Here is a 26,074-nt window from a genome sequence, read left to right as displayed (position 1 = left end):
TCCATTTGCATCACCTCCTCCTCAAGTTTGCCCTAAAATCAGACCATAGCAATAGTAAGATCGCAAGAGTCCCAGGAAGTTGATGTGTATCAGCAACACAAACTTCTTGCTAAATGTTTCGTACTCATCATCAGCATCCGTCCTGGGCCTCTTGCAATGTTATTTTTAAGTCAACCATAACGTGACATTTACAACATTAAGGGGGGGGGGGAAGGAACGAACCCGCTGCACGTTTGAGGAACTTTTAAGGACACAGCGTCCCCTGGCGGCCGGAGCCCTGCAGCTGCACGGCAGGCCCCCCGCGGCGGCGGCGGCGTCGACTCCTCGGAGCGCTCGGGCTGCTACGTCCAGCAGATGCGAGGTGAGGGGGCGGAGCTTCCTGCGGAATCGGGACCGCGCGCGCGACGGAGCTGGCGGAGTTGTGCTGGGTGAGTGAGCGAGGCCGGGGAGCTTAGTTAGGAGGTGGCAGGCCGGGGAGGCACCGATCGCTTGTTCATGCCGCATTCCCCTCCCCCGCTTGAGTGGCTCTTAGTAACTGCTGCGCCGCGGTCTGTTATCGCGCTGGCGGTAGGACGTCGGCATCGCCCTGTTGCATCTTTGTTTTCCCGCACATCCTGCGCGATAAAGGTAGATGCCGCTTCCCTGGGCGCGCAATAAGCGGGGGAAAGAGGTCTGGGCGCGGCTTTGATGCTCCTTACACGGGGGGGGGGGGGGGGAGTGGAAACTTTATTTTCCCCTACACCCGTCCGCATTATGGGAACCGAGAGACGTGAGCTCAAGAAACCCCCCCCTCCCCCCGAAACCTGACAGCCGGTAGCAGCTGTTTGTTTTCTTTGCAAATAAATACAGTCCAGGGCAGCAGAAAGAAGCTTTCTGAGGTTGAAAACTAAACAAATTAAACATCCAGGAGGCAGCAAAAATCGTCTTTTCATAAAATCAGGACCGAACCCAGTCCTCGGGGTACACTGTAACCTAGCCAAACAGATTTTTACAATAACATTGCATATAAATCTAGCTCATGCATATTCATTGAGAGGTGGTGGAGATGAACACAGAGGATCTAGAATCAGAAAATAATATTAAATATTGAACTAAGGCCAGTACTGGGCAGACTTGCACGGTCTGTGTCTGTATATGGCCGTTTGGGGGAGGATGGGCTGGAGAGGGCTTCAATGGCTGGGAGGGTTTAGATGGGCTGGAGTAGGTTTTAACAGAGATTTCGGCAGTTGGCACCCAAGCACTGTACCGGGTAGAGCTAAGAAGAAAAAATAAAAAAAATTTAAATTGAATTAGGTTGGGCAGACTGGATGGACCATTCGGGGCTTTATCTGCCGTCATCTACTATGTTATGTTACTATGTACTGTGGGTGTCCACTGAACTGGGTGTTTTTTGGTTTTTTTTAGGGAATGGGGTAACTAGGGTTTTTTTTTTTTTCTTTCACAGCCTGTATGGTATATGGGAGCTATGTCTGGAAGATGGATTGCTCCTGAATCTGAGGGTCACAGGTAGAGAATGACACAGGGACAAATTTTTCACCATCCCCGCAGCAACTCGATTTCCTTGTCTATGCTACTGAGTTTTGTCGCTGGCCTTATCCCTGTAAGCCTTGGACACTCATTATTTTTAAGTGTTTGAGGCTTGTGCAGATGAGGACGGAGCTTGCAGGAATGGGGCAGGGACAGGAAAAGAACTTGCAGGGATGGGACGAGAAAATGAGTTCCCGCGGGGACAGGGAAAAATTTGTCCCCGCGTCATTCTCTAGTCGCAGGTTCAATCAAGGCTGGCTGGTGCAACCTACTTTGCTTGTAGAAACCAGGGCTGTGGAGTCGGAGTGAAACAATTTTAGAAGGCAGTGTCTTCTGACTCCAGCTTAAAAAGAAAACTTTACATTATAATATATGGTAAATGTATCATTTTTAAATAATTTTATACTTATATACTGTATATTTGTCCTGAATCTAAAGTATTGTTAAATATAACTAACATTTACCAATACATTAGATCCAGTAAAAAAAAAAAAAAAATTAAGCCTAATATCAATCAGAGTGGAAGGTTTGGGCTCCGCAGCCCTGGTAGAAACAGGCTGGCTGGTTGGTGGGTCGGGCAGTGGAGACTGCAGCAGCCATGGAATTGGTGGCCAGGGTGGCAGGACCGGTGGAAGTTTGGGTCCTTGGATATCCTGGTTGGGAGCAAAATGTGTGGAACAACAATAGTTCTGTTGCCGCCCTGGTAATTCCATCATCAAAGTCCTGAAATGCCCACTTTTAATTTATTTATTAGGACTTATGGTAATTTTTACTGCCTTTAACTGCCACATTGCAGAAAGGAACTCCAAAATCCAGAACCAGTCATCCAGAACAGAGAACAAACACACTACTGTATATCTTGTGTATATAACGGTGAGAGTTCCGTGACACAGGACCTTTGATCATGTCATTGACGGGGTGGTCGGGGAGTTACAGTCTTGGTGGGCCAGAAAGTCAGTCAGTTTAATGCAGCTTTGTCAAATGATGGGCAGACCAGGGAAGACAGGCAGGTTGGTTTTGGCTTGTGGGCATTAGTTTGATTCTATCTTATGATTGCACAAAATGAGTACATGTCCTGTTTCTGAAATTCTTAATTTTAAGGTGTCATTTTATGTATATATTACAATCGATGTACCAGACCAGATCTCAGGTTTTGGGGAGGAAGGCACTGAGCTGGCAGGAATCCCCAAGCCCTGCCAGAGGAAACCCTCCTTCACCTGAAGCCTGGCAGGTGGCAGCGCTTTTCTTGGGCTCGATTTTCACTATACTGAGCATACACATGAAATGCCTGCCCCCCTGATTGTGCCAATCAGGGCCTTAGGCTCCTCCCTCTGTGTGCAGCATGGCATTTTTTTTTTATGGGCCAGATATTGTGTGTTACACACACAAAACATCTGTGCTTATAGAAAAAAAACCCCAGGCAGACCAACAGGTCCTGTGACTGACCCAATTCTGACATGCAAGTTTAGGACATCAATTGGATGCCTGCTTTTAATATTAATGACTTCCTTTGCATGCCAGAATTAGAGAATGTAGGACCGCATGGAAAACCACACGGTGAGCCTGTTTAGAGCATCGGGTCAGCTAATATGATCGGTCGCTAAACCGGTCAAACCAGTTTAGCGATGATTGTTACGACAATTGGAGGCTTTAGTGCAGTGGTCTCAAACTTGCGGCCTGGGAGCCACATGCAGCCTGCCAGGTACTATTTTGAGGCCCTCAGTATGTTTATCATAATCACAAAAGTAAAATAAAACAGTTTCTTGATCATATGTCTCATTAGCTATAAATTACAATATTATTATTAAGACTTGGCTAAAAGGAAAGATTTATAAAGTATAAAAGCTTATTATCGAATAGGCACGTGGTAATCAATAGGCCCCACTAAAGCCTTAAAGGAAGGGGAAAAAAAAGAATGAATGTTTGGAAGTAAGGTTGGCTGTTTTGTCCCTGGACCCTTTTTTTTATTTGTTTTGAGAGGTCCACATCAAATAATAATAATAGTTTATACACCACAGGACCGTGAAGTTCTATGTGGTTTACAATTATTAAAAGATGCTACAGATTGAGTAGAATTAACAAAGTTAAGGGTTAGTGATTAACAGCTCTAGAGATCAGTTATTGTGGACTAAGATTGTATAGGTCAGTTACCTAAATACTTCAGAAACAGAAATGTTTTTAGGTGTTTTCTAAATTCCCCATAAGTAGTAGGCATAAGCAGTTGTTCAAGTTTCAAGTTTATTAAGAGATTTTTTAGATCGCTTAATCAAATATCTAAAATGTAATAGTACATAAAAATAAAAACGTACATCATTATAAAAACAAGAGGTTCTGGAAAAATCCAAATAAAAGAAAACACAATCATACGGACCTATGCAAACAATAGGGAAGTGGGGAAGAACTACAGTTTTTATAGAAAAGGTAAACATAGAAACATAGAATATGACGGCAGAAAAGGGCTGTAGCCCATCAAGTCTGCCCACGCTAATGACCCACCTTCACCCCGCTAGAGATCCCACATGCATATCCCATTTCTTTTTAAAATCGAGCACGCTGCTGGCGTTAATCACCTGCAATGGAAGTTCATTCCAATGATCGACCACCCTTTCGGTGAAGAAATACTTCCTGGCGTCGCCATGAAATTGCCCGCCTTTGATTTTCAGCGGATGACCTCTTGAAATATTAAAAAATATTAAAACATTAAAGTATGCCCTTAAAGTGTCCAGATCTTTACCCCATAATGCTGCTTGATGTGAGAAAAGATGTTGATGATGTCTTTTAAATTTACATCCTCTAACCGGTGGAGAAACAAAGGCAGTCAGAGTATAAAAGGGGACTTTAAATCACCGTGTGCCAGGGAATGCCAGGGTAAAAAAAATGAGAGCAGAACAGGACCAATGGGCCCCAATTTTCATATGGCACAGCAGCTTCCTTCATACATAACGTGACCATTTATTTTTTTTTCTTCAAAATGGGACAGGACCCTCCCCCCACCCCCGGGAAATTATACCGTCATTCTCCTTTGCTTAGGGGCAAGCATTGAACAACGCTGTGGAATAGTGGTGAAGTTCCAGGAAGTGTTGGATGTGATATGCCTTAACTGGTTTCAGAGCCAGTACTTCCTAGAGGGCTGTTCCTGTTTTGTCATACCCTCCACCCTCCCCCTCTTCCCTCCGCTTGCTGTTTTCTAGTCCTAATGTGAAATGAAAGAGGGCTACAAATCCCACAGTGCAGGGCTGGCCAAGCGTCCCTCTCGATACTGGCTCACTTGCGGTCTGTGTGTAATGTGTACTTCTGATATTGGGAGAAGGAAAGTGCTGTCAATGTTAAAAACCTAAGAATTGCCATACTGCAATGGTCTCAAACTTGCGGCCCGCCAGGTATTATTTTGAGGCCTTCGATATATTTTTCGTAACCACAAAAGTAAAATAAAAGTTTCTTGATCATATGTCTCTTTAGCTATAAATGACAATATTATTATTAAGACTTAGCCAAAAGGAAAGATTTATAAACTATGAAGAGTTTTACCTCATGCAAAATTAATAATAATAACTTAATTTTTCTACTAGTGTTAAAGCCCGTTACATTAACGGGTGCTAGAAAGCAGCCCCCTTTCCGTCTCCCCCTCCAGTTCCTCCCTGACTGTCTCTCCGTGTCCCTCCTTCTGTCTTCCCCCATCAAGCAAAGCTGTCTGCCTCCCAGTACACCCCTCCCCCAAAGCAGTCCCCTTTCCCTCTCCCCCTCCAGTTCTCCCTGACTGTCTCTCTGTGGCCCCCTTCTGTCTCCCAGCAAAGCTGTCTGCCTCCCAACATACCCCTCCCCCCAAAGCAGCCTCCTTTCCCTCTCGGCCTCCAGTTCCTCCCTGACTGTCTCTCCATGGCCCCCCTTCGGTCTTCCCCCCAAGCAAAGCTGTCTGCCTCCCAGCACACCCCTCCCCCAAAGCAGCCCCCTTTCCCTCTCCCCCTCCAGTTCCTCCCTGACTGTCTCTCCGTGTCCCTCCTTCTGTCTTCCCCCATCAAGCAAAGCTGTCTGCCTCCCAGTACACCCCTCCCCCAAAGCAGTCCCCTTTCCCTCTCCCCCTCCAGTTCTCCCTGACTGTCTCTCCGTGGTCCCCCTTCTGTCTTCCCGCCCCCCCAAGCAAAGCTGTCTGCCTCCCAGCACACCCCTCCCCCAAAGCAGCCCCCTTTCCCTCTCCCCCTCCAGTTCCTCCCTGACTGTCTCTCCGTGTCCCTCCTTCTGTCTTCCCCCATCAAGCAAAGCTGTCTGTCTCCCAGCACACCCCTCCCCCAAAGCAGCCCTTTTCCCTCTCCCCCTCCAGTTCCTCCCTGACTGTCTCTCCGTGGCCCCTCTTCTGTTTTCCCCCCCAAGCAAAGCTGTCTGTCTCCCAGCACACCCTTCCCCCAAAGCAGCCCCCTTTCCCTTTCCCCCTCCAGTTCCTCCCTGACTGTCTCTCCGTGGCCCCCCTTCTTTCTTCCCCCCAAGCAAAGCTGTCTGCCTCGTAGCACACCCCTCCCCCAAAGCAGCCCCCTTTCCCTCCTATCCCGCGGTGTGGCCTGCTCCCTTAGTCCCTTGCCGCCCCCTTCCCGTGGTCCCGACAAACGTCCTTACTCCAGCAGGGGCCGCAGCACTCTAAACACGCTGCTTCGCGGCCTTCTATTGGCCTGATTTGCTCTGCCGTGTCGGGCAGAGCAAATCAGGGCAGTAGCAGGCCGCAAAGCAGTGTGTTTAGAGTGCTGCGGCCACTGCTGGAGTAAGGACGTTTGTCGGGACCGCGGGGCGGGAAGAGAAGAGGAGCGGCGGCAAGGGACTAAGGGAGCCGAAGGTAGGGTTGGATGGGAGGCTGAAGGGGGGTTCGGGTGTGCCAGGGAGAGGAGCGAAGACGCCGCTGCCGACCTTTAGTTCTGACTGAAGTTAGATTTTAAGTTGTAAGCCGCAGTAGCGGCTTCTCTCATGATCCCTGCCGGCCACAGAGAGAGATTCGCGCGCATGCGCACTCCTACCTGCGGTGCCCTACATTTCACGGAAAACGGATGCACGCAGGTGGGAGTGCGCATGCGCGGCTTAGGGTTTTATTATATTAGATACTGCCATAGTTAGACGACTTCTAGGCGGTTCACATCGAAAGAAGGCTGTACATTCAGCGAATTACAAATGCATGAGGGGGAATGTTACAGAAGAAAAGGGTAGTAAGGGGAGGAAAAATAAGAGGGGTTGTAAGGGGAGGGAAATGACGGGAGGGGGGAGAGGCCCTGAGAGATTGCTTCGGGTTTGTAGGGGGAAAAGCGTGGTGAGCGAAGGTCAGTCTGTTTAGGTGATTAATTTGTCAAACAGAGTGGTTTTGATTGATTTTCGGAATGCGTTGTAGGTCTGTCTGTTTAACTGTTTTATTCTGCGGCTCTCCAAGTACCTACAAATCCAAAATGTGGCCCCGCAAAGGGTTTGACTTTGAGACCACTGAGCTAGGGCATGACTGTATGACCTGACAGCTGTCTCCAAATTCCTGCCTGCGGAAGGAGAAGAGGCAGTCGTGATAGTCATCACTCAATAACAATGAAGATGAAAGCGAGGTAATTCAAATCTTGATAAAGCAAAACTCCACCTCACTCTATGAGAAAAGGAAAAAAATTTATTTATCCTTAATGCAGAATTACTGAGCATATCCCGTTGGGATATGCTCAGTAATTCTGCATTAAGGATAAATAAATGATTGAATTATCAGTTGATGCTGGTTTGTCTTACTTCTGGAAAGATTGGAAGATGATGGATCCCAGCAAGTGTTAAAGAAAGAAACATTTTTTTTTCCTTTTCTCATAGAGTGAGGTGGAGTTTTGCTTTATCAAGCAGTAGTGATAGTCACCAGATGTTGTTCAGTGTTAGTGGTCTTGATCACATTACGTAGTGCCTTATGTTCCAAAGATTGCATTTTCTGTCCCAGGGATTGGGACAGATGCAGAGCTTTAATAAGATCTAGATCTGGTGTGTATTTGTATTTCACTGTAAGTTAGGTATTTCTATCCTATTTATTTAATACATTTATATCATGCACATCCTAAGATCTACGTGGGTTACATAAAAACATCCACAATCTTTTTCAAATAACACAAAAACATATGCAAAACAAAACATAAATGCACCACCACAGATACATACAGTAAAACCTTGAGGCAGCGTCTGTGAGGGTCCGTGATAGAGATTGCGCGCCGACACTTGCTACACTTCTTAAAGCCTGTAGCAGGCCGGGACATAGGCTGAAAAATAGCCGCTGCAAAGTCGAAGCTCGTGGGCTGCGGCCAAGCGGCCCGTCCCAGAGAACGGACGGAAGATAAAATTTTATTTTATTTTTTTTTTTTAAACTAAACGAAATAAAACAGCAATTCGTGAAGAAAATACACCAACCGTGGTTGTAGAGAAGGCAAAAGTGAACGAAGTTGAACGCAGAGAGTCAAAGACGGACTTCTCGGCTCTGCGGAAAACTAAGAACTGAGGAGACGCGCCCTGTGCTGGGCGGGAAGACACTCGCGCATGCGCGGTGCGGGCGACACGAAACCTCTAGTTTCTTCAAGCAAGTCTGCTTGTGAGGCGTCCGCATCAGGGCTCCGTCGGATGACGTCACCCATATGTGAGAATAGCTGCCTGCTGTCCCTGGATAACACCTGTTACGGTAAGTAACTGTGCTATTTGCGAGCATAATTCGTTCCCGGAAGCATGCTCGTAATCCAAAGCACTCGTATATCAAAGCGAATTTCCCCGTAGGAAATAATGGAAACTCAGACGATTAGTTCCACAACCCAAAAACTTGAATACAAAATACAGTGCTGTACGTACTTGCATCGTAAGACCTCGCTCGTTTCGAACAGGCACGGCACTGCGGGTGAATTGGGCGTGATGCTTTTATTACGTTCAGCCATGCTCGGCGTGAGAAGTGCATATGTTGTCTTGTGCGTGCTTGAACTGCGGGTGCTTGTATTACGTTCAGCCGTGCTCAGTGACGCGATGCACATATATTGTGTGAGAACTGATGTCAGTCACTCAGCAAACAGTGCAGGGGCAGGCCAGATGCCGAAGAGATCGCGGCTACCCTGCACCGCTGGAGATTCGCCATCCAGGGGGCTCCTGGAAAGATACCGGGGGTGGGGATGATTAACAGAGGCAGGGGAGGTACCGGAAGATAAGCTGTGGCTAATACCATAGGCTGCCCTTTTCTGTGGCCTATACATGGGTGCGGCCTATGCAGAGGGGCGGCCCATATGCAGGAAAATACGGTAGACACAACTAGAAGAAAGAAGATTATTGAGGTAAGAATCTCGTCTTTCTTTACTTCTGATTAGGTCAGAAGTTGGTGGGATACTGGTACAAGGGGTCTAGGTTGATTCATTGCGGCGGTTTCATCATGGCCATTTCAGTATGATGAACTGGCTGCAATGAATCCAATTCAGCATTTGGGGGTCAATGCCCCCTCTCCCCCCAGAATTAGACCTCCAAGTCCTCCAGTGACCTGCGCGAGAGTCTGCTCTGGGGGGAAGCGGATAGTGGCGGCTGGTGGGGAGGCCGGGCCCTGGGTGGAGAAGGTGCTGTCGGATCTGCTGCGTTGCGTCCTTTGGCTGCTCAGTGCAGATACAAGCAGGTGGCGTTGGCTGGCGGGGAGGCCCGGACAGAGCTTTTAGCTGCTCGTCGCAGGTACTGGGAAGGGGGCTGGGGCTTCTCTGTGCCGCCTGAAGCCCAGCCTCCCTGTAATGGGCCAATTCATCGCGGTCATTTCATCGCAGCCTTGCTGAAATTTCCCGTGATGAAACGGCCATGAGGATTCATCCCATTCCGTGTACAGGAGCCACAGTGCTAAATGTTTTTCTATCTGTCGCAGAGTCCATAATCGTACTAGAGAGTTGCACAGGGACAGAAATCCCACCCATCCCTGCCCGTCCTTACCAGGATCCTCTCTGTCCCCACCCGTCCCCACCAGGATCCTCTCTGTCCCCACCCATCCCCACAAGGAATTACCTCCATACCCGCCCATCCCCATAAAAAGCAGCAATTACTTTTGACAGGATCATCTATTCCACAGTTTCTTTTGTGTTTGCGCTTGTGGAATCTCTTTGGTGGAACCCTGTTCAGGTAATTAACTTATAAACCCCCTCTTTTACTAAGGCTGACGTGTCCATTATATTATATGGATGAACTTCCTGCTTCCAAAGCCTTCCATCCCCGTGGGAGTCCCGTGGGCGAGAGAGGGGTACCCGTGGGAGGGGTACCCGCGGTCCCTGTTCCCGTGCAGACCTCTAAATCGTACTGAGTTGCAGATTACATTGGGCTTGGTTTAAGGACAGATTCTGTGTTTATTTTTTTTTATTCGTTCCTCAGTCACAGATATACCAGTGCTAGGAATTCAGCTCATGGAATTCATGCAATATAATATAATAGTCAGAATGCTTTAAAAGTGAGACTCAGGTGAGGAGCCATTAGGATTAAACCGGATGGGAATTAACTCTTCCTAGGACCTTGGGTAGTAAACAGTATATGCTAAAAATGCTATCGTACCAACTGCTATGACACTCATGTTCGTCCTAGGGGCACGATAAGAACATAAGAATTGCTGCTGCTGGGCAGACTGGTGGTCCATCATGCCCAGCAGTCCGCTCACGCGGCGGCCCTTTGGTCGGTGTCCTAACTGAGACTAGCTTTACCAGCAAGAACTTGTCTAACTTTATCTTGAACCCCTGGAGGGTGTTTTTCCCTGTAACAGACTTCGGAAGAGCGTTCCAGTTTTCCACCACTCTCTGGGTGAAGAAGAACTTTCTTACGTTTGTAAGGAATCTATCCCCTTTTAACTTTAGAGAGTGACCTCTGGTTCTCTTTACCTTGGAAAGGGTGAACAACCTGCCCTTATCTACTAAGTCTAGTCCCTTCGTTATCTTGAACGTTTCGCTCATGTCCCCTCTGTCTTCTCTTTTCAAGGGAGAAGGGTTCATAGACAGTGGAGCGCAAGACGTCAGCGCGCTGACAATCCAGCGCCGACAATTCGGCGCAAGACAGAAGCGCGCGGGGGAAAAAGTAATTTTTAAAGAGCTCCGACGGGGGGTTTGGGGTGGCAACCCCCCCACTTTATTGGTTAGTGTTCGCGCTGCTGTTGGAGGGGGATTTGGGGGGTTGGCGAAAACGGAACTTTTTCTAATTTTTTTGGGAAAAGTTCCGTTTTCTCTATAATGTGGGGGGTTTCACCCCCCACACCTTCCCGCAACGGCAACGCGAACACTAACCAATAAAGTGTGGGGGGGGGGGCTGCCACCCCAAACCCCCAGTCGGAGCTCTTTAAAAATTATTTTTTCCCCCGCGCGCTTCTGTCTTCCGCCGAATTGTCAGCGTGCTGGCGTCTGGCGCGCGATTATCCCATCACCAGGGAGAAGAGGCCCAGTTTCTTCAATCTCTCACGGTACGGCAACTCCTCCAGCCCCTTAACCATTTTTGTCGCTCTTCTCTGGACCCTTTCGAGTAGTACTGTGTCCTTCTTCATGTACGGCGACCAGTGCTGGACGCAGTACTCCAGGTGAGGGCGTACCATGGCCCGGTACAGCAGCATGATAACCTTCTTCGATCAGTTCGTGATCCCCTTCTTAATCATTCCCAGCATTCTGTTCGCCCTTTTTGCCGCCGCCACACATTGTGCGGACGGCTTCATTGACTTGTCGACCAGTACTCCCAAGTCTCTTTCCTGGGGGGTCTCTCCAAGTACTGCACTGGACATCCTGTATTCGTGTATAAGATTTTTATTACCGACATGAATCACCTTACACTTATCCACGATGGCAGTAAACTAGCGTTGGAGTGCGTCGGAATAATACCAGACAGAATCCTGATCCAAAGAAATTTAGATTCAAATGCCATTTACTAGCAAAACAGAGCAGGAACAACATAGAGGGGCTCTGCATTCAAACAGCATGAGTAACTTTCCTTAACACAGCCTGTCCTACGCATTCCAGCTTCAGCTTCACTTTATCTGTCTCCTCCGCCTGTATTTCAGATTTCAGCTTGACATTCTCTCAAAGCGAAAGGCTTATCGGTTAATGCTTTCCTTGTTGTGTTCTCTGTTTGCGGTAGGCCATGCTTCCTTCACTAGGCATAAGCTGCTTGCATCTTTTCTTGGACAAGTGCCTGAATAGCGTTTCCTGCCTTATCTCTTACATGAATGTTTATTTTTGAGATCCTCACAGTTATGTGCTAATAAAACCTCAATTTCTGCAGTACTTTTCAAGATAGTACAGTGAGAAAGTGTATTTACTTATTAAATATTGCACGTGTCACAAATGACTCCAACAGAAACTGGCTTTGCGAGAGAGGCACTGGCCCTTCTTCCCTGTAACCTTTCCTGCAGCCAATCGCCTATCTGAAACTAATTTATTGAACCTTCAGCAGGCCCAAATGCCTTCCAGGACCTTCCATGTGAACATCTGCGGTCAGAGCTAAATGTGTCCAGCAAGGCATGAAATAAGTGGATTGGAAAGTTATGCACACAAGTTTGTGAGAAAACGCCTGGAAAAACAAGAGTTGGGTTTATTCAGGATGCATTCTTTTCAAATTTATCCTTTATATTTGTCCTGTTTTTGATAGATCTTTAATGGGGAGGGGTCATATGCTAATGGATTAACATGGATTATTTACCACAGGGCTCTGTGATAAATAATGTGTGTTAACGACAGGGCCGGATTTTCCTATAGGCTAACTAGGCTTCAGCCTAGGGCCTCAAGATCAAGAGGGGCCTACATTCAAATTGTTAGCAAAGTTAAAATTACACTATTCTAAAAACAGTGAACACTAAAACACTGAACCGAAAATAAGGTTTAAATTCTACGCTTTGGGATCGGAACCGGCTCCGGCTGCAACGGGGCACCGACTCGGCTTCTCCCTTTCTTTTTCTCGCCCTGGGAGGAGGATTGGGGAGGGAAAGACGTCAGTCTGGAAACAGCTGGGCAAAGCCCACGGGGAGAGAGGCAAAACGTGGATCCGTCAGGACAGGGTGGCCCAGACTGGCATTGGGGGAGGGGGGTTTCAGTGGAAGGGGGATGGGAGGCAGGCAGGCTGGCATCGGAGGGGGTGGGGGGGTTTAATGGAAGGCAGGCAGGCAGGATGGCATGGGGGGTGGTTCAATGGAAGGGGGATGGGAGACAGGTGGGCATCGGAGGGGGGTGAGGTGAGGAAGGGCCCACTGGGGGCACTATGGACATAGGAAGGGGCAATGTTGTGTATTATGTTTGATTAGTTATTGTTACAAGTACTATATATGGTGCTGAGAATAAATGTCCAAATAAGTGTTCTCGACTTTTTTTATTTTTTATCCGTGTCACATTTTTTATAAAGGTTAGTACCAATAACAACATGTTTCATTGAACATATTGATATATATCACAGTAATGATGTATTTTATTATCTCTCATGTAATTTACAAACTAAAAAATGGGAGGTGAAAGGGCCTCATCAGTGGAATAGCCTAGGGCCTCTTTTCATCTAAATCCGGCCCTGGTTAACGGTGTTAGCATGCACTATTAGTAAATAACCCCTCCAAATGATTTACGTTAAGATTTTCCTGTTCGCAAAGAACCATCACACACAGCAGTTTCTCCGCCTTATTTGGCTCTCGGCAGTGAGCGGATGCAGCCCCTTTTATTCCCATCCCATCTGTTTGTTTCAGAGAGTATTTAAGCGCAGACTTGCACCTTTTTTTAATCTAGATATTTTTGCTCCCATCCGAATGAAGTGCTTGACTTCTATTGTAAAGTGCATTGAATAATAGGTAAGGGTTCTAGATTCACTAAGCAAACCGATCGTGTACCGATTGGTTTGCGACACGATTTCCCTCTATCCCGATCATCCTCCGATTCGCGCATGCAAATGAGGGGGGAACGGCATTCAAATGATGGCAGGCAGCGATTCAATAACAAAAACCCTGCAACCCCGACTGGGCTGGCCAATCACAAACAAGCGACTGCTGGGGACCAGTCGTTCACTGCTTTCTGACTGCCATCTCCTGCTCTCTGCCTGCTGTCTACCCCGACTTTCCAGCTCTCTGCCGCAATTTTCTCCTGCTGCCCTGCTCGGGTCCCAAATTTCCTCTCCTGCCGCCCTGCTCTGCCCCGAATCTCCTGCGCGGTTCTCTGCCCCTGACTCTCCTACTCTCTGCCCCAAGCGCTGCCCTGGCCTTCCGCCCGCAGTGCGACCCCGTGGTGTTAACCCGCGGGTTTAAAGCGGGTTAAAACCACGGGCTCGCTGGGCTAGGTAAAAATGAAAAAAAAACCAACAAAAAAGGCACTGCTCTTCGACGCACGATGGGATCGCTACAGAGTGATCCGGGCGGTCAGTTGGAGGCGTGATTCTGATCGCCCTCATTTGCATGAGGGCGATTCGTGAATCAGACCCCCCAAACACAGATCGGATCCGATCCGTGCCCTTAATGAATCTAGCCCTATTCTTGTTGTGATTTAGGGGGGGATTTGTCAAGAGGCCCGAACTGATAAAACACCCATAGGAATATAATGGATGTCTTAGCATTTAGCATGTGCTAAATTGGTTCGTGTCCCTTGATGAATTTCCCCTTAAGGTATGCTAAATAACTCAAGCTCTGTTATTCTCAGTGGGGCCTTGTGTACTATAAAGACAGTTCTGTAAGCTATCACCTAACTTTAGGTGTTCCAAATACAAAAAAATATATGAATAGGAAAAAATTATTGAAAAACAACTAACCAACCTGATTAAAATCAAATTACATAATAAAGGTAGTTGATAATTTCTTAATAAGTGAAAAATGCTCAGCTAAAGTGTTGTCACTTGCAAACTGATATTGCTTAGATGACTTTCATATGCATTTTCACACTTATCACATAACTGAACTAACCCATCTCTGCCCCCAGGGCCACAGTATCCTGCACACCCCAAGACCTGACAAAAGAGGAGGTGCCATTGCTCTCGTCTACAAGAGCTCCTTTCATGTATCCATAACAGACACTGCCACCTCACCAAGCTTGGAATATATGGCGTGCTCTCCACAAGACCACCTCCCCAGCATCGTGGGCATCCTGCTGATTTACCGCCCATCAGGGACGTGGTCTCAAACAAACCTCAAGCTACAGGAAATAATTTCAAGTGTCACTCGTCACTTGGATATATCAGCATACCTCTAGAATCCCAAGACTTCAAAACCTTTCTCTCAAATACTCACTGGTCTCTTCTGGCATCACCCATGACAAAGGACACATCATTGACTTCATAGCTTCAAGCGCCACACACCCAGTCACTGATCACACATGGTTTGCAGTCCTCTGGTCCTATCACTACCTACTATCCTTCAACTTGCCCCTCTACATGGGCAACATCACTGACAAACCAGAAAATCAGAAACTCTTAAGTAGAGACAAAATAGATCCCAATCAGTTCTGGACCACAGTTGCTACTCACCTGGCCAGTTTGACAACAGCTGACAATGTACAACCCAACGACTGAGACTCGGCAACTCTCAAAATGTTAGACTCCTTGCCCCACTGCACCCTCATAATGTAAAGACTGCCGAACAATCCTCGTGGTAAAATGACATCCTAAAAGCTGGAAAACAAAACTCAATGTCTAGAAAGACAATGGCAGAAAACCCACTCCCCTAACCATAAACAAATATGGAAAACAGCAATGAAATCCTACAAACATGAAGTGGCCGACACTAAAAAGTCTTACTTCGCCTCTCTAATAACTAACCATAGCATCGACATTAAGAAACTTTTCCAGATAACACAGGCCATCACTGCCCCCCCCAAGACCAGGCGCAGCGACCTCAAAACACTCAACCCACCCCCCAAGAGCTAGCAAGCTACTTCCAAGACAAAATCAAAAACATGTAGGAAGAATTCAACAGAGTATCAAGTACTATACAATCAAGGATTCAAGCTGACCTCACTACCAAAGATCCTTGCATAGCAGACCAGTCCTGGACCACGTTCAAACCTCTCTCTGAGGAGGTTCTCTCCCAAATACATAAGCTGTGAACTAGACACAGGCCCATCACACTTATATGCCCCCATCCCACATGAACTTACTCACTGGCTGATTTCAATGATCAACAACCTTCTACAGACGGGCCAACTCCCCTTCCAAATGGGTCATATTGTTCTTGCACCCATCCCAAAAAACCAAAGAGGAGACTTATCTGCACCTTCATGCTTCAGACCCATACCTCTGCTCACCAAACTACTCGAAACACTAGTCTGCAAACAACTCATAAGCTACTTAGACAAATTTTCCTGCCTATATGGCTTAAGACACAAACAGAAACACTACTGCTCACATTAACCACCAGCGTCAGGCAGATGCGTAGCAAGGGACACCAATCCATCCTCCTACAGTTTGATATATTGGCTGCATTTGACTCTGTAGACCGTGGTTTCAAGCTCGCGGCCCGGGGGCCCATGCAGCCCGTCAAGTACTATTTTGAGGCCCTCGGTATGTTTTATCATCACAAAAGTAAAATAAAACAGTTTCTTGATCATATGTCTCTTTAACTATAAATTACAATATTATTAAGACTTAGCCAAAAGGAAGGATTTCTAAACTATAAAGAGTTTTACCTCATGCAAAATTGTCATTTCTTTTAATAAGACATTAACTATTTTTTCTGAGGCCCTCCAAGTACCTACAAATCCAAAATGTGGCCCTGCAAAGGGTTTGAGTTGGAGACCACTGCTGTAGACCATCAGCTCCTATTAAATAAACTCAGTGAGTTAGGCCTACATGGAACAGTCCTTAGCTAGTTCAACGAGTTCCTGACAAAGACTACTGTGTACAGAAAGATGGTGCCTACTCCCAAAGCTGGAAAACAAACTGTTGAGTACCCCAGGGATCCCCACTCTCGCCAGTGCTCTTCAACATCTTTATGAGCTCCCTAGATACTCTCACTTTTACCAATGGAGAATGTCTACTATCCTACGCAGATGATATATTCCTCCTAATCCCACTCTATGCCGATGCTGGGGATCCCGCCAAAATAGTGTCCAAAGGCATTGGAAAAAATATTGTCCTGAGCAACCTCCAACAAACTAAAACTAAATACAACCAAGACCAAGCTTCTCTGGTTCCATTCCATCACGTAATTAGTGCCTACCACCCTCACTTTATCCACCGGCACAACGCTAAACATCGAAAAGACCTCCAAGGTCCTAGGAATCCTACTAGACTCCACTTTATGCTAGTTTACACCCCAAATATCCAACCTTAAAAAAACCCCAAAAACCTACAGCTTCGGGCAATTGAGACTGATCAAATCTTACTTCTACAGCAACCATTTTGTGATCGTGGTCCAAATGCTAATCCTAACCCAACTTGACTACTGCAACTCCTTATAGGCGAGACTATCCTCCACCCAAATGCATAGGCTCTAGTTGATCCAGAACAACACAATCAAGCTGATTTTTGGCCTGAAAAAAATACGACCATGTCTCTTCCTACTACCTTGCCCTCCACTTTCTGCCTATAAAGGCCTGAATCATGTTCAAACTCTTGTGCATAGTACACCATGCACGAGACACCAACGCTCCAGAGCAAATAACCCACATGTTTTCCTCCTCCACCTTCACCTCAGCCAGGGAAAGCAACACCAGCCAGCTGATCATCCCCACATCCAAAGGAGCAAAAATATATATATTTTTTTTGTATCGGCTGTTTTTACTAAGCAGCACCATCGATTTAGCGTGTGCTGAATGTGAAGAAGCTCGTGGGAATATCATTTTCAGATTTGACATCTAAAATGAGGTGCCAATTTATTGTTTACGGGCTTTACAATTCAGACCAAAGGAAATAATGATTAGACCACAGAAAGACCACAGAAGTCCAAAATAATACAAAAACACCTTTATTATGCAACAAGGGTGAAGGGCTTTGAACACCGAGCTCGACTTCATGCTTGTTTTCACATTGATCTGGTTATTTTAGCCCTGAAGCAGCCATTTGGTGAAATTTGGTCATCAGGCTTGGTGTTCAAAACCCTCCATTCTTATTGCATAATAAAGCTGTTTTGTATTATTTTAGACTGCTGTGGTAATAAAATTTTATTTATATCCCACAGTACCTTGCAGTTCAAAGCGGTTTACATCAAGAGAAGCTGTCAAATAGCGAAAATCCATACATTAACACATGCCTGAAATATATCACTAAGATAATTTAAGGAAATTTGTCATATAAGTAAATGATTGATATGTAGAAGAAATTATTAACAGTTCACTTATAGTTTTACCTCAGATACCAGCCTGATAAGATAGAGTTTTGTCCAGGAATCTTTTATAAATGCATCCTTTCAATGTGGGAAATGAGAACAAAGAAGTTCCACGTGTATGTCGAAAATTAGTAGAGAATACATACCCCCTCTTTTGCAAAGATGTGCTATGCTTTTTAGCGTGCGCTAAACACGTGCTAAATGCTAACGTGTGCATGTTATCCTATGGACGTGTTAGCAGTTAGCGCACGCGTTGATTTAGCGTGCACTAAATGCGCTAAAACGCTTAGCGCACCTTTGTAAAAGAGGGCCAAAATGTTTGGAAAAGTAAAAGTAGGTGCTCACCATTTCCTTTGGTCTGGATTTTGCAGACCACCTGCCTACTTGTTTTTGGGGCCTTAACCCTTTCAGGACCATAAGGATCGTAGGCCAATTTTTGTGGTTTTGACGACATTTTTATGGTAAAAAGGGCTTGCAGATGCCAAAAAATTGATTTTTTTTGTGAAATATCATTATTTTTATTTAAAAAAATCACACTTCTGGCTTATGGACAGTGTGGCAAGTGAATCTTCTCGTCAATCTGGCAACGACGCTAATGAATGAATGTCGGAACCAGTTTGTTTACATAAAGGCAGTATCATATGGAATCCGTACATATCAAATTTAGAACTGTAGACTATCCCAATCAAAACGGATAGGATTTTAAAGTTATGGGACAAATAGGTCCCTTGGTCCTGAAAGGGTTAACATGAATTCATGCATAGAGAATGACACGGTGACAAAATTCATCACCGTTCCCGTCTCCGCGGATAACCGCGGGAAATAATCCCATGTCATTTTCTAGTGTCGATTTCAACCTCGGTCCTTCTACACCAGCATTCTTCAAAGCAAAGCTTGCGGGGCAGTGGTTGTGGCCATTCATACTCTGATTCTTATGTGAGCCAAGGATAATGAAGCCATTGTGACATCAGTGATGTGATTGGCTCTTAGGCACTGGTGGAATGAGGCATTATGACATCACAATATCTGCTCTGGAATGTTGCTGCTCAACTCAGCATTCTTCAAAGCAAAGCTTGCGGGTCAGTGGTTGTGGCCATTCATATTACATTACATATTCTGATTCTTCCCTCTCTCCTTAAAGAATGACATGAAGATGGTTTCCCGCAGTTATCCTTGGGGACGGGAACGGTGATGAATTTTGTCACCGTGTCATTCTCCGAATCATGCACATTAAGGGTCGGCACATGTTGGTAAATAAAACCCTTTGAATTAGCGGGACAAGATAACTCAATGTCATCAGTAAGCACAAACGCATCAGGACAAAACAAAAACATCTGAAAACCTTTCAAAGGTAATTTTATAAATCTTTTTTGTGCATAGAATGCCTCTTGTTAGATCTAAATAGTTTATAGTTAATTATTTGTGCAACATAACATACACAATGAATAAACAAAACGTCAACACATACAAAAATTAGCAATCGTCTTTTCATCGCAAAGAAACGTCGATGCTCATATTTCATCGTACAAAACAAATGATGATTCAGCAATTTTTTAACAAGCCCCTAAGTACGTGATGAGTAGGCGTAGGCATGCTCTGGAAATTGGGCAGAGACTGAGGAGAGTCAGTGAATCCCACAAGTAGAAAGAGAACGGAAAATGGTAAAACCCGAGGGCATAATTTGAGGTTGAGGGGTGGTAGACTCAAGAGTAATGTTAGAAAATTCTTCTTTACAGAGAGGGTGGTGGACGCCTGGAATGCGTTCCCGAGGGAAGTGGAGAGGAAAACGGTGACAGAGTTCAAAAAAACGTGGGATGAACACGTATATATTGAAGAGCTAAGGCCAGTAGTGGGCAGACTTGCACTGTCCGTGTCCCATATATGGACATTCGGTTGAGGATGAGCTTGGGAGGGCTTCGATGACTGGGATGGTTTAGATTGGCTGGAGTGAGCTTTGACGGAGACTTCAGTAGATGGAACCTAAGCACAGTACCGGGCAGAACGCTAGGTTTCTGGCCCAAAAATATCTAGGGAAAAGGACAATTTTAAATCTTTAATTTATAGAGTGTACAGTTGGGCAGACTGGATGGGCCATTCAGGTCTTTATCTGCCGTCATTTACTACGCTACTATATGTAAAGTATGTTATGTGCCAACATTTGGACCTGCTCCCAAGCAGAAGTAAATGTGAGCGCCACAATCAAGGAGCTATTTCTGCGGAATCTGTGCTGGTGTTTTATGAAGATAGCACAAACGTCCAAATAGTGAGTGAAATTTAACAGCAAAACAACTAAACATAGAATACCAAATAGAGCCAATAACTATGGGCGCCTTTTACAAAGGTGCGCTAGCCTCCTTTTAAGCAGGCGGTAATTTTTCGGCTAGTGCACGCTAAAAACGCTAGCGCACCTTTGTAAAAGGAGCCCTATGTAAATCACTTGTGGATTTATAAGCTTCTGGCATTTCGAGATCCATGGGTTTGGAGGGAAATATCGGTTCTTTGTCCTCTTACTAATTCATACCTAACTCATCCACCTTTTACTAAGGTGTTGGCGTTAGCGTCTAGTGCGTGCTACTCCGCATGTTAATGCCCTGACGCAGCTTAGTAAAAGGAGCCCCTAATGTTTCAAAGTCAGCGAAAAACGTATTTGTTCAAGAAATGGAATATGTAATGACTAACGTTTCTATGATTTCTATTATTTGATGAACTTATTTGATTATAGTGGTCCATAAATAATTATTACTACTATTATTTAAAACTGTGATCTTCAGAACAGAGGCTTCCAAATTTCAAAATATCTATGTAATTTTCACTGAGGAACCACCATTTGTTTCAAATAATTTTTATTATTGCAAATACAGTGGTGCCTCGCATAACGAACGCCTCGCACAGCGAACGCTGCGCACAACGAACTTCATGTCTTGCTTCCTACAACGAACTTCGTTTCACACAACGAAGTCGCCCGAGCTGCATTCTTCCGCACAGGCACTGCGCTTAACTGCCCTCTCTCCGCCTGGCTCCCTGTGCAGTGGCGGACCGTTGGCTCGCAGGGGCCCGGCGCCTACTGCTGATGCGTTGGGGGGGGCGGAGCTACTCTCGCCGCTTCCCCGATGCTAGAAAAAAAAAAAATGAACAGTTAAGTCCCAGTTTTTGCCGCTGAGACTCTGCCCTCTCTCACTGTAAAATTAGACTCTACTTAGTCTGTCTTTAAATTTAAAAAATGTGTGTTGTTTTAAAAAACAATTGTTTTTAGATGTATCTAAATAAAAATAATAACAAAAAATTTATCTTTTTTTATGTCATCTTAGCATATTTTATGCTACAGAACGAATTATTTTTTTTAACATGTATTGTTATGGGAAAACGCGTTTCACATAACGAACTTTTCGCATTACAAACTTGCTCCTGGAACCAATTAAGTTCGTTGTGTGAGGCACCACTGTATTGTAAAATCAATGCAACAAAGTATGATGCCTAGAATAATGTAAATAGACATACAAAAATTGTATACATAGGGCATTATATAATTTATAGACAAACAATGGCGTAGTGAGGTGGGCGGGGGGGTGCGGTCCGCCGCGGGCTGAAACTAGAGAGCTCTGCAGCAGATTTAAAGGCACTGGAGAGGTGGGTAGGGAGTGGATATTGAAAGAAGGTTCAGGAAGCAGACCTGCCAAGTCTCCCCCTTTTTGCAGGTCTTCTCCTGCCAGTGGACTGGAATATCCCGCTAAGTGGCCTTTCCTGCTGCCGCAGCACGTAGAGGCAGCTCCTTGGTAGGGGCGCTAGCACCCGTCCTTTCCGCCTGCCCTCCCGCTGCGTGCGTGCACCCTTTCTCTTGTACCTCTTTCATTTTCCTTGTGCGAGCAGCATTATGAACTTGCTGTCTGCGTCAGTGTCGCCTCTCTCTGACGCCACTTCTGGGCCCGCAGGAACTCATGGCAGTCATTTCCTATTGGCGATCTGCACGTGGCAGGAGCGTAGGAAGATCGCTCCTGCCCGAAAGTCCGCTAGACCACCTGGTAAGGCCGGGGAGGGAGGTGGGGGTGGGTCAGAGATGGACCAGAAGTTATTTGTGGTTTTTCTCCATTCGCGGTCCAGCTCTGCCCCTATCCCTCGCGAATACCGAGGGAGAAGTGTAGTAATAATAATAAAAGTTTATATACTGCAGGACCGTGAAGTTCTATGTGGTTCACAATAGTTAAAAATACAGTGGATCCTTGGTCTACGACCATAATTCGTTCCAGAAGCATGCTCGTAAACCAAAATACTCGTATATCAAAGCGAGTTTCCCCATAGGAAATAATGGAAACTCGCTTAGATACATTCCCCCCCCCCCTGAGGCCAGCAGCGCTGTTCCCCCCCCACCCTGCTTGAACCGGAACCCCCCACCCGAACAACTTGATCTTACCCCCCCGTCTGGCACCGGCACGCAACCCACAGGACGTGCCGGTGCCGCTAGAAGATCTTCCTGCCTCTGCCGGGCCTTGAGCATGCATCTGCGCATGCTCAAGGCCTTCTAATTCTCCCTCTCGCGGGGGGAGGGGGGTAGTTCAAGTTGTTTGGGCGGGGGTGCCGGTTCGCGGGGGGGGGGGTTCGAGCGGGGGGGAGTGATTCCGGTTATCGGAGGAGGGGGTGCTCGCAAATCGAGTCAACACTCGGTTTGCGAGACAAGTTTTGCGAGAATGTTTTGCTCGTCTTGCAAAACACTCGCAAATCGGGTTACTCGCAAACCGAGGTTTGACTGTACTACAAATTGAGTAAAACTTACAAAGTCTTAGGGCTCCTTTTACTAAGGTGTGCTAGCGTTTTTAGCGCACACAAAAGATTAGCGCGCGCAAGCCGAAAAATTGCCGCCTGCTTAAAAGGAGGCGGTAGCGGCTAGTGCGCGCGCTAAAACCGCCAGCGCGCCTTTGTAAAAGGAGCCCTTAGGGCTGAATAATTCTAGTGCATTCTAATTACGTGCCCACAAAATAAACCTGTAACTCATTCTGAGCTCTTTGGGGGGGGGCAAACGGGATAGAAGACAAATTAGATGAATAAATAAAATAGATACAGTAGATAGAAAACAATCACCTTGAATTTGAAAAAGCAAAGAAAGCACCAACAGAATCATGTTTCGAGCACTGGCTATGCTTCAGGGTGCCAATGACACCAAAAAACAACCCAATTACCCTCAAATTTTGTACATGGTGCCTTAACTTGTGGGTGGAAATCAATGCACACAGCCAATTTCACATACAATTTAATTGATTAATTAGCAATTAATGCCTCATAGTTGACACTAATTGGCATTACTAAACAGTTATATACACAACTCGACGAGCCCGATTTTCTAAGAAGTATGCACCAGATGCTGTGCGTGAATTTGAAAAGGGGACTTGGCCAGGGGCGGATCATGGGCGGATCACAGGAATTCCTAAAAGTTATGCACCTTGTTCTTGAATGCGCCTGATCTGCACTCGACTTAGGCGCAGGCATTTAAGTCTGGTTTAAGCTTGCCTAAATGGGTGTATCTGTTATGAACGCACACAGGCGCAAAGTGCGATTATATGAAAGGTTTATGCATCTTGTAGAATCATGCTATTTGTTATAGTCAGCACTGATTTTTTTTTTTGTGGGGGGGGGGGCACTGTAGTGCCTACAGAATTCTTCTGTTTAAAAATATCAGTTGAACAACATCCATTACGCACTTGTGAAAACATTTTGCCCATCCTTTCCCTGACAATTCAAGCTGGAACTCAGTGGTGTAGTAAAGAAGGCGGGGGGAGGGGGGATTAGCACTGGGTTCCGGCACCCTCTTCTTTTCCCTCCCTTTCCACTCCTCCCCCTGCTGTGCGCACACCCCTTCTCTTCCCCCTTTCTTTTGTAATTTTAGCGCGAGCAGCCACCAACTTGCTCGCATCAGCAATCTCTCTGACGTCACTTCCTGGGACCTATGGCTAGGAAATGATGTCAGAAAGAGCGCCGAAGTTGACGCGGGCAGCAAGTAAGTGGCTGCTTGTGCTGAAATTAAAAAGGTATTGAGGGGGGAGGGGGAGGAGTAGGGTGCCGTTCACCCTTGCTAGGCCACTGCTGGAACTGATTAGAAAATGGCATCCAGGTTGATATACAAACCTTCATACAAATCCACCAATCACATATAAGCATGTGATCAGCAATTAGCCAATCACAACAACGTTGACTATTTTACTGTTTCATTCATCCGGGGGGGGGGGGGGAGGGGGATCCAATACTGCTCCGAGTAAACTATTGACTGAGCTCGGTTTACATTAGAGGTCTGCACGGGAATGGGGATCGCGGGAGTCCCGCGGGAATCCCCCCTAACCCACGGGGACCCCCCTCTGACCCACTGGACTCCCACGGGGACCCCCCTCTAGCCAACGGGACTCCCATGGGGATGGAAGGCTTTGGAAGCAGGGTTCGTTCATATAATATAATGGACACGTCAGCCTTAGTGAAAGAGGGGGTTTATAAGTTAATTACCTGAACAGAAAACAAAAAAAGGGTTCCACCAAAGAGATTCCACAAGGAAAACAGCAGCACAAACACAAAAGAAACTGTGGAATTGATGATCCTGTCAGAAGAAATTGCTGCTTTTTATGGGGATGGGCGGGGATGGAGGTAATTCCTTGCGGGGATGGGTGGGGACGGAGAGGATCCTGATGGGGCCAGGTGGGGACAGAGAGGATCCTGACGGGGATGGGTGGGGACGGAGAGGATCCTGGTGGGGACAGAGAGGATCCTGACGGGGATGGGTGGGGACGGAGAGGTTCCTGATGGGGATGGGTGGGGACGGAGAGGATCCTGATGGGGCCAGGTGGGGACAGAGAGGATCCTGACGGGGATGGGTGGGGACGGAGAGGATCCTGATGGGGATGGGTGGGGACGGAGAGGATCCTGATGGGGCCAGGTGGGGACAGAGAGGATCCTGACGGGGACGGGTGGGGACGGAGAGGATCCTGATGGGGATGGGTGGGGACAGAGAGGATCCTGACGGGGACGGGTGGGGACGGAGAGGATCCTGGCGGGGATGGGTGGGATTTCTGTCCCCGCACAACTCTCTAGCTTACATTCAAACAAGATGGGAGTACAGTTTTAATAATCCTCTATATTAATCATGCAATAAGTGAGTGTTTTATGAACACACATTTGTGCCTATGTTCTTTCTTTATTAAACGTTATACATTTGAAAAATACTTCGCAAACATATAACCTATTATAAGTAATATAGGGCTCCTTTTACAAAGGTTGCGCTAGCATTTTTAGCGCACGCACCGGATTAGCGCACGCTATAGCGCGTGCTAGCTGAAAAAAAACGCCGCCTGCTTAAAAGGAGGCGGTAGCGGCCAGCACGCGTGGCAATTTAGCGCGTGCTGTTCCGCGCGTTAAGGCCCTAACGCACCTTTGTAAAAGGAGCCCGTAGAGTTGTATCATCAGTAGAATTGCACAGAAAAGAAAGGTAATATGTAGAAATAAAACAAAACAAAAGGGGGAAAAAATACCTTTTTTTAATTGGAGTAATTTATATTTTTTGTTTTATTTCTGCATATTACCTAGAAGAGTGGATTAACTTGGCCACCAAACCATTTCATAGAAAAATAAGAGGAAAACCAATATATTTTTTTATTTTTATAAATCTTTATTAATTTTCAAATGATAATATAATATCCATCCTTAGAGCACTATTAGATAAGGAGATCACCTAGGAAATAGCAAAAGCCTGACCTGGATCAATTCCACATCCAGGTTGATATACAAACCTTCATACAAATCCACCAATCAAATATAAGCATGTGATCAGCAATTAGCCAATCACTTTAATCTGTCTGTCTGCCCCGACTTTCCAGTTCTCTGCTGCAATTTCTCTTTAATGCAGCTCAACCCAACTATGATGATCCCCCTCTACTGCTTATATTTTTTTAAGAAGGGTGCTCCGATGCAAAAAAGATGTATTTTATACTTAAATAATGCACTGCAAATTTACATGGAGGTGCTATGGTTTGTGGTTGTTTAATCTTAATATGTCACCTTTACACAAGCAGTGAAAGATGGTTTACAGCAATATTCTAGCAGGAGCGAGGTCCCCAGCAATTTTTATCTTCTCTCGTAAGCAAAATTTCCTTCTTTCTTGTATAGATCTTCTAACAGGATATATGCACAGGTTCTGGCCACAAAACAGTTGTGAGTTTCTAAAATATAGTCTTAATACTGCATTCAAATTGTGCTCAAAGACAAATGAGTCCAATAAAGCAGCTGTATTAGAGGCCTCTGAAAGTGATTATCCTCCAAGATTGCAGATAAGTCATTCTT

The 26,074-nt window shown here is 46.0% G+C and overlaps 1 protein-coding gene across 3 annotated transcripts in view; it reads left to right on the top strand.

The window, feature by feature from the left end:
- Positions 1-237: 237 nt before the first annotated feature.
- The window catches only part of SLC43A3 (solute carrier family 43 member 3), a 115,480-nt gene continuing 89,643 nt past the window's right edge, over positions 238-26,074 (top strand). Inside the window, exon 1 of one of the 3 annotated variants that reach the window (XM_033920305.1) lies at positions 238-361. The gene's annotated coding sequence lies outside the window, so the exon portion shown is untranslated. Of the gene's footprint in view, positions 429-496; positions 628-26,074 lie in introns of those variants that run through there. The other 2 variants (XM_033920304.1, XM_033920306.1) reach the window with 2 other exon arrangements.

Source organism: Geotrypetes seraphini, chromosome 14 (genome assembly GCF_902459505.1).
Source record: "Geotrypetes seraphini chromosome 14, aGeoSer1.1, whole genome shotgun sequence".
Classification (NCBI taxonomy): Eukaryota; Metazoa; Chordata; class Amphibia; order Gymnophiona; family Dermophiidae; genus Geotrypetes; species Geotrypetes seraphini.
The sequence above is the reverse complement of the archived record's forward strand: the minus strand, read 5'-3'. Positions and strand labels throughout refer to the sequence as shown.